This window comes from Eleutherodactylus coqui, unplaced genomic scaffold (genome assembly GCF_035609145.1).
Source record: "Eleutherodactylus coqui strain aEleCoq1 unplaced genomic scaffold, aEleCoq1.hap1 HAP1_SCAFFOLD_519, whole genome shotgun sequence".
Taxonomy (NCBI): Eukaryota; Metazoa; Chordata; class Amphibia; order Anura; family Eleutherodactylidae; genus Eleutherodactylus; species Eleutherodactylus coqui.
The window spans coordinates 56,601-63,433 of NW_027101863.1; the positions used below are offsets into that span (position 1 = coordinate 56,601).

At 56.6% G+C, this 6,833-nt stretch overlaps 26 pseudogenes; all 26 read right to left on the reverse strand.

The window, feature by feature from the left end:
* Nucleotides 1-19: 19 nt before the first annotated feature.
* Nucleotides 20-138, reverse strand: LOC136592398 (5S ribosomal RNA; annotated as a pseudogene).
* An 80-nt stretch (nucleotides 139-218) lies between these two features.
* LOC136592399 (5S ribosomal RNA) lies at nucleotides 219-337 on the reverse strand (annotated as a pseudogene).
* Nucleotides 338-417: 80 nt separating this feature from the next.
* Nucleotides 418-536, reverse strand: LOC136592400 (5S ribosomal RNA; annotated as a pseudogene).
* An 80-nt stretch (nucleotides 537-616) lies between these two features.
* On the reverse strand, nucleotides 617-735 carry LOC136592576 (5S ribosomal RNA; annotated as a pseudogene).
* A 278-nt stretch (nucleotides 736-1,013) lies between these two features.
* On the reverse strand, nucleotides 1,014-1,131 carry LOC136592415 (5S ribosomal RNA; annotated as a pseudogene).
* A 278-nt stretch (nucleotides 1,132-1,409) lies between these two features.
* LOC136592455 (5S ribosomal RNA) lies at nucleotides 1,410-1,528 on the reverse strand (annotated as a pseudogene).
* Nucleotides 1,529-1,608: 80 nt separating this feature from the next.
* Nucleotides 1,609-1,727, reverse strand: LOC136592484 (5S ribosomal RNA; annotated as a pseudogene).
* Nucleotides 1,728-2,007: 280 nt separating this feature from the next.
* LOC136592401 (5S ribosomal RNA) lies at nucleotides 2,008-2,126 on the reverse strand (annotated as a pseudogene).
* Nucleotides 2,127-2,206: 80 nt separating this feature from the next.
* On the reverse strand, nucleotides 2,207-2,325 carry LOC136592504 (5S ribosomal RNA; annotated as a pseudogene).
* A 279-nt stretch (nucleotides 2,326-2,604) lies between these two features.
* LOC136592499 (5S ribosomal RNA) lies at nucleotides 2,605-2,722 on the reverse strand (annotated as a pseudogene).
* An 80-nt stretch (nucleotides 2,723-2,802) lies between these two features.
* On the reverse strand, nucleotides 2,803-2,921 carry LOC136592505 (5S ribosomal RNA; annotated as a pseudogene).
* An 80-nt stretch (nucleotides 2,922-3,001) lies between these two features.
* LOC136592403 (5S ribosomal RNA) lies at nucleotides 3,002-3,120 on the reverse strand (annotated as a pseudogene).
* Nucleotides 3,121-3,200: 80 nt separating this feature from the next.
* LOC136592456 (5S ribosomal RNA) lies at nucleotides 3,201-3,319 on the reverse strand (annotated as a pseudogene).
* Nucleotides 3,320-3,399: 80 nt separating this feature from the next.
* On the reverse strand, nucleotides 3,400-3,518 carry LOC136592404 (5S ribosomal RNA; annotated as a pseudogene).
* Nucleotides 3,519-3,598: 80 nt separating this feature from the next.
* On the reverse strand, nucleotides 3,599-3,716 carry LOC136592538 (5S ribosomal RNA; annotated as a pseudogene).
* Nucleotides 3,717-3,796: 80 nt separating this feature from the next.
* On the reverse strand, nucleotides 3,797-3,915 carry LOC136592536 (5S ribosomal RNA; annotated as a pseudogene).
* An 80-nt stretch (nucleotides 3,916-3,995) lies between these two features.
* LOC136592405 (5S ribosomal RNA) lies at nucleotides 3,996-4,114 on the reverse strand (annotated as a pseudogene).
* An 80-nt stretch (nucleotides 4,115-4,194) lies between these two features.
* LOC136592416 (5S ribosomal RNA) lies at nucleotides 4,195-4,312 on the reverse strand (annotated as a pseudogene).
* An 80-nt stretch (nucleotides 4,313-4,392) lies between these two features.
* On the reverse strand, nucleotides 4,393-4,511 carry LOC136592406 (5S ribosomal RNA; annotated as a pseudogene).
* An 80-nt stretch (nucleotides 4,512-4,591) lies between these two features.
* LOC136592407 (5S ribosomal RNA) lies at nucleotides 4,592-4,710 on the reverse strand (annotated as a pseudogene).
* An 80-nt stretch (nucleotides 4,711-4,790) lies between these two features.
* LOC136592478 (5S ribosomal RNA) lies at nucleotides 4,791-4,909 on the reverse strand (annotated as a pseudogene).
* Nucleotides 4,910-4,989: 80 nt separating this feature from the next.
* On the reverse strand, nucleotides 4,990-5,108 carry LOC136592537 (5S ribosomal RNA; annotated as a pseudogene).
* Nucleotides 5,109-5,386: 278 nt separating this feature from the next.
* Nucleotides 5,387-5,505, reverse strand: LOC136592479 (5S ribosomal RNA; annotated as a pseudogene).
* A 279-nt stretch (nucleotides 5,506-5,784) lies between these two features.
* LOC136592408 (5S ribosomal RNA) lies at nucleotides 5,785-5,903 on the reverse strand (annotated as a pseudogene).
* An 80-nt stretch (nucleotides 5,904-5,983) lies between these two features.
* Nucleotides 5,984-6,102, reverse strand: LOC136592409 (5S ribosomal RNA; annotated as a pseudogene).
* Nucleotides 6,103-6,182: 80 nt separating this feature from the next.
* Nucleotides 6,183-6,301, reverse strand: LOC136592410 (5S ribosomal RNA; annotated as a pseudogene).
* Nucleotides 6,302-6,833: the final 532 nt, after the last annotated feature.

Here is a 6,833-nt window from a genome sequence, read left to right on the forward strand (position 1 = left end):
ACCTACTCACGGCCTTAAAAGTCAACGGGACCTGGGATTCCCAGCCGGTCACCCATACTGGTACTTGCCAGGCCTCAAGCTGGCTGGCGGCCGCGATCTGACGAGAGCAGGCACATTCAGCTTAGAATGCCCGTTGACAGCTCCTCCTCCTTTCCTATGGGCTTTCTGCAGTGCGAACGCACCTCCGAAAAGGAAAGAAACCTACTCACGGCCTTAAAAGTCAACGGGACCTGGGATTCCCAGCCGGTCACCCATACTGGTACTTGCCAGGCCTCAAGCTGGCTGGCGGCCGCGATCTGACGAGAGCAGGCACATTCAGCTTAGAATGCCCGTTGACAGCTCCTCCTCCTTTCCTATGGGCTTTCTGCAGTGCGAACGCACCTCCGAAAAGGAAAGAAACCTACTCACGGCCTTAAAAGTCAACGGGACCTGGGATTCCCAGCCGGTCACCCATACTGGTACTTGCCAGGCCTCAAGCTGGCTGGCGGCCGCGATCTGACGAGAGCAGGCACATTCAGCTTAGAATGCCCGTTGACAGCTCCTCCTCCTTTCCTATGGGCTTTCTGCAGTGCGAACGCACCTCCGAAAAGGAAAGAAACCTACTCACGGCCTTAAAAGTCAACGGGACCTGGGATTCCCAGCCAGTCACCCATACTGGTACTTGCCAGGCCTCAAGCTGGCTGGCGGCCACGATCTGACGAGAGCAGGCACATTCAGCTTAGAATGCCCGTTGACAGCTCCTCCTCCTTTCCTATGGGCTTTCTGCAGTGCGAACGCACCTCCGAAAAGGAAAGAAACCTACTCACTGCCTTAAAAGTCAACGGGACCTGGATTCCCAGCCGGTCACCCATACTGGTACTTGCCAGACCTCAAGCTGGCTGGCGGCCGCTATCTGACGAGAGCAGGCACATTCAGCTTAGAATGCCCGTTGACAGCTCCTCCTCCTTTCCTATGGGCTTTCTGCAGTGCGAACGCACCTCTGAAAAGGAAAGAAACCTACTCACGGACTTAAAAGTCAACGGGACCTGGATTCCCAGCCGGTCACCCATACTGGTACTTGCCAGGCCTCAAGCTGGCTGGCGGCCGCGATCTGACGAGAGCAGGCACATTCAGCTTAGAATGCCCGTTGACAGCTCCACCTCCTTTCCTATGGGCTTTCTGCAGTGCGAACGCACCTCCGAAAAGGAAAGAAACCTACTCACTGGCCTTAAAGTCAACGGGACCTGGGATTCCAGCCGGTCACCCATACTGGTACTTGCCAGGCCTCAAGCTGGCTGGCGGCCGCGATCTGACGAGAGCAGGCACATTCAGCTTAGAATGCCCGTTGACAGCTCCTCCTCCTTTCCTATGGGCTTTCTGCAGTGCGAACGCACCTCCGAAAAGGAAAGAAACCTACTCACGGCCTTAAAAGTCAACGGGACCTGGGATTCCCAGCCGGTCACCCATACTGGTACTTGCCAGGCCTCAAGCTGGCTGGCGGCCGCGATCTGACGAGAGCAGGCACATTCAGCTTAGAATACCCGTTGACAGCTCCTCCTCCTTTCCTATGGGCTTTCTGCAGTGCGAACGCACCTCCGAAAAGGAAAGAAACCTACTCACGGCCTTAAAAGTCAACGGGACCTGGGATTCCCAGCCGGTCACCCATACTGGTACTTGCCAGGCCTCAAGCTGGCTGGCGGCCGCGATCTGACGAGAGCAGGCACATTCAGCTTAGAATGCCCGTTGATAGCTCCTCCTCCTTTCCTATGGGCTTTCTGCAGTGCGAACGCACCTCCGAAAAGGAAAGAAACCTACTCACGGCCTTAAAAGTCAACGGGACCTGGGATTCCCAGCCGGTCACCCATACTGGTTACTTGCCAGGCCTCAAGCTGGCTGGCGGCCGCGATCTGACGAGAGCAGGCACATTCAGCTTAGAATGCCCGTTGACAGCTCCTCCTCCTTTCCTATGGGCTTTCTGCAGTGCGAACGCACCTCCGAAAAGGAAAGAAACCTACTCACGGCCTTAAAAGTCAACGGGACCTGGGATTCCCAGCCGGTCACCCATACTGGTACTTGCCAGGCCTCAAGCTGGCTGGCGGCCGCGATCTGACGAGAGCAGGCACATTCAGCTTAGAATGCCCGTTGACAGCTCCTCCTCCTTTCCTATGGGCTTTCTGCAGTGCGAACGCACCTCCGAAAAGGAAAGAAACCTACTCACGGCCTTAAAAGTCAACGGGACCTGGGATTCCCAGCCGGTCACCCATACTGGTACTTGCCAGGCCTCAAGCTGGCTGGCGGCCGCGATCTGACGAGAGCAGGCACATTTAGCTTAGAATGCCCGTTGACAGCTCCTCCTCCTTTCCTATGGGCTTTCTGCCAGTGCGAACGCACCTCCGAAAAGGAAAGAACCTACTCACGGCCTTAAAAGTCAACGGGACCTGGGATTCCAGCCGGTCACCCATACTGGTACTTGCCAGGCCTCAAGCTGGCTGGCGGCCCGCGATCTGACGAGAGCAGGCACATTCAGCTTAGAATGCCCGTTGACAGCTCCTCCTCCTTTCCTATGGGCTTTCTGCAGTGCGAACGCACCTCCGAAAAGGAAAGAAACCTACTCACGGCCTTAAAAGTCAACGGGACCTAGATTCCCAGCCGGTCACCCATACTGGTACTTGCCAGGCCTCAAGCTGGCTGGCGGCCGCGATCTGACGAGAGCAGGCACATTCAGCTTAGAATGCCCGTTGACAGCTCCTCCTCCTTTCCTATGGGCTTTCTGCAGTGCGAACGCACCTCCGAAAAGGAAAGAAACCTACTCACGGCCTTAAAAGTCAACGGGACCTGGGATTCCCAGCCGGTCACCCATACTGGTACTTGCCAGGCCTCAAGCTGGCTGGCGGCCGCGATCTGACGAGAGCAGGCACATTTAGCTTAGAATGCCCGTTGACAGCTCCACCTCCTTTCCTATGGGCTTTCTGCAGTGCGAACGCACCTCCGAAAAGGAAAGAAACCTACTCACGGCCTTAAAAGTCAACGGGACCTGGGATTCCCAGCCGGTCACCCATACTGGTACTTGCCAGGCCTCAAGCTGGCTGGCGGCCGCGATCTGACGAGAGCAGGCACATTCAGCTTAGAATGCCCGTTGACAGCTCCTCCTCCTTTCCTATGGGCTTTCTGCAGTGCGAACGCACCTCCGAAAAGGAAAGAAACCTACTCACGGCCTTAAAAGTCAACGGGACCTGGGATTCCCAGCCGGTCACCCATACTGGTACTTGCCAGGCCTCAAGCTGGCTGGCGGCCGCGATCTGACGAGAGCAGGCACATTCAGCTTAGAATACCCGTTGACAGCTCCTCCTCCTTTCCTATGGGCTTTCTGCAGTGCGAACGCACCTCCGAAAAGGAAAGAAACCTACTCACGGCCTTAAAAGTCAACGGGACCTGGGATTCCCAGCCGGTCACCCATACTGGTACTTGCCAGGCCTCAAGCTGGCTGGCGGCCGCGATCTGACGAGAGCAGGCACATTCAGCTTAGAATGCCCGTTGACAGCTCCTCCTCCTTTCCTATGGGCTTTCTGCAGTGCGAACGCACCTCCGAAAAGGAAAGAAACCTACTCACGGCCTTAAAAGTCAACGGGACCTGGATTCCCAGCCGGTCACCCATACTGGTACTTGCCAGGCCTCAAGCTGGCTGGCGGCCGCGATCTGACGAGAGCAGGCACATTCAGATTAGAATGCCCGTTGACAGCTCCTCCTCCTTTCCTATGGGCTTTCTGCAGTGCGAACGCACCTCCGAAAAGGAAAGAAACCTACTCACGGCCTTAAAAGTCAACGGGACCTGGGATTCCCAGCCGGTCACCCATACTGGTACTTGCCAGGCCTCAAGCGGGCTGGCGGCCGCGATCTGACGAGAGCAGGCACATTCAGCTTAGAATGCCCGTTGACAGCTCCTCCTCCTTTCCTATGGGCTTTCTGCAGTGCGAACGCACCTCCGAAAAGGAAAGAAACCTACTCACGGCCTTAAAAGTCAACGGGACCTGGGATTCCCAGCCGGTCACCCATACTGGTACTTGCCAGGCCTCAAGCTGGCTGGCGGCCGCGATCTGACGAGAGCAGGCACATTCAGCTTAGAATGCCCGTTGACAGCTCCTCCTCCTTTCCTATGGGCTTTCTGCAGTGCGAACGCACCTCCGAAAAGGAAAGAAACCTACTCACGGCCTTAAAAGTCAACGGGACCTGGATTCCCAGCCGGTCACCCATACTGGTACTTGCCAGGCCTCAAGCTGGCTGGCGGCCGCGATCTGACGAGAGCAGGCACATTCAGCTTAGAATGCCCGTTGACAGCTCCTCCTCCTTTCCTATGGGCTTTCTGCAGTGCGAACGCACCTCCGAAAAGGAAAGAAACCTACTCACGGCCTTAAAAGTCAACGGGACCTGGGATTCCCAGCCGGTCACCCATACTGGTACTTGCCAGGCCTCAAGCTGGCTGGCGGCCGCGATCTGACGAGAGCAGGCACATTCAGCTTAGAATGCCCGTTGACAGCTCCTCCTCCTTTCCTATGGGCTTTCTGCAGTGCGAACGCACCTCCGAAAAGGAAAGAAACCTACTCACGGCCTTAAAAGTCAACGGGACCTGGGATTCCCAGCCGGTCACCCATACTGGTACTTGCCAGGCCTCAAGCTGGCTGGCGGCCGCGATCTGACGAGAGCAGGCACATTCAGCTTAGAATGCCCGTTGACAGCTCCTCATCCTTTCCTATGGGCTTTCTGCAGTGCGAACGCACCTCCGAAAAGGAAAGAAACCTACTCACGGCCTTAAAAGTCAACGGGACCTGGGATTCCCAGCCGGTCACCCATACTGGTACTTGCCAGGCCTCAAGCTGGCTGGCGGCCGCGATCCGACGAGAGCAGGCACATTCAGCTTAGAATGCCCGTTGACAGCTCCTCCTCCTTTCCTATGGGCTTTCTGCAGTGCGAACGCACCTCCGAAAAGGAAAGAAACCTACTCACGGCCTTAAAAGTCAACGGGACCTGGGATTCCCAGCCGGTCACCCATACTGGTACTTGCCAGGCCTCAAGCGGGCTGGCGGCCGCGATCTGACGAGAGCAGGCACATTCAGCTTAGAATGCCCGTTGACAGCTCCTCCTCCTTTCCTATGGGCTTTCTGCAGTGCGAACGCACCTCCGAAAAGGAAAGAAACCTACTCACGGCCTTAAAAGTCAACGGGACCTGGGATTCCCAGCCGTCACCCATACTGGTACTTGCCAGGCCTCAAGCTGGCTGGCGGCCGCGATCTGACGAGAGCAGGCACATTCAGCTTAGAATGCCCGTTGACAGCTCCTCCTCCTTTCCTATGGGCTTTCTGCAGTGCGAACGCACCTCCGAAAAGGAAAGAAACCTACTCACGGCCTTAAAAGTCAACGGGACCTGGGATTCCCAGCCGGTCACCCATACTGGTACTTGCCAGGCCTCAAGCTGGCTGGCGGCCGCGATCCGACGAGAGCAGGCACATTCAGCTTAGAATGCCCGTTGACAGCTCCTCCTCCTTTCCTATGGGCTTTCTGCAGTGCGAACGCACCTCCGAAAAGGAAAGAAACCTACTCACGGCCTTAAAAGTCAACAGGACCTGGGATTCCCAGCCGGTCACCCATACTGGTACTTGCCAGGCCCCAAGCGGGCTGGCGGCCGTGATCTGACGAGAGCAGGCACATTCAGCTTAGAATGCCCGTTGACAGCTCCTCCTCCTTTCCTATGGGCTTTCTGCAGTGCGAACGCACCTCCGAAAAGGAAAGAAACCTACTCACGGCCTTAAAAGTCAACGGGACCTGGGATTCCCAGCCGGTCACCCATACTGGTACTTGCCAGGCCTCAAGCTGGCTGGCGGCCGCGATCTGACGAGAGCAGGCACATTCAGCTTAGAATGCCCGTTGACAGCTCCTCCTCCTTTCCTATGGGCTTTCTGCAGTGCGAACGCACCTCCGAAAAGGAAAGAAACCTACTCACGGCCTTAAAAGTCAACGGGACCTGGGATTCCCAGCCGGTCACCCATACTGGTACTTGCCAGGCCTCAAGCTGGCTGGCGGCCGCGATCTGACGAGAGCAGGCACATTCAGCTTAGAATGCCCGTTGACAGCTCCTCCTCCTTTCCTATGGGCTTTCTGCAGTGCGAACGCACCTCCGAAAAGGAAAGAAACCTACTCACGGCCTTAAAAGTCAACGGGACCTGGGATTCCCAGCCGGTCACCCATACTGGTACTTGCCAGGCCTCAAGCTGGCTGGCGGCCGCGATCTGACGAGAGCAGGCACATTCAGCTTAGAATGCCCGTTGACAGCTCCTCCTCCTTTCCTATGGGCTTTCTGCAGTGCGAACGCACCTCCGAAAAGGAAAGAAACCTACTCACGGCCTTAAAAGTCAACGGGACCTGGGATTCCCAGCCGGTCACCCATACTGGTACTTGCCAGGCCTCAAGCTGGCTGGCGGCCGCGATCTGACGAGAGCAGGCACATTCAGCTTAGAACCCGTTGACAGCTCCTCCTCCTTTCCTATGGGCTTTCTGCAGTGCGAACGCACCTCCGAAAAGGAAAGAAACCTACTCACGGCCTTAAAAGTCAACGGGACCTGGGATTCCCAGCCGGTCACCCATACTGGTACTTGCCAGGCCACTCAAGCTGGCTGGCGGCCGCGATCTGACGAGAGCAGGCACATTCAGCTTAGAACCCGTTGACAGCTCCTCCTCCTTTCCTATGGGCTTTCTGCAGTGCGAACGCACCTCCGAAAAGGAAAGAAACCTACTCACGCCTTAAAAGTCAACGGGACCTGGGATTCCCCAGCCGGTCACCCATACTGGTACTTGCCAGGCCA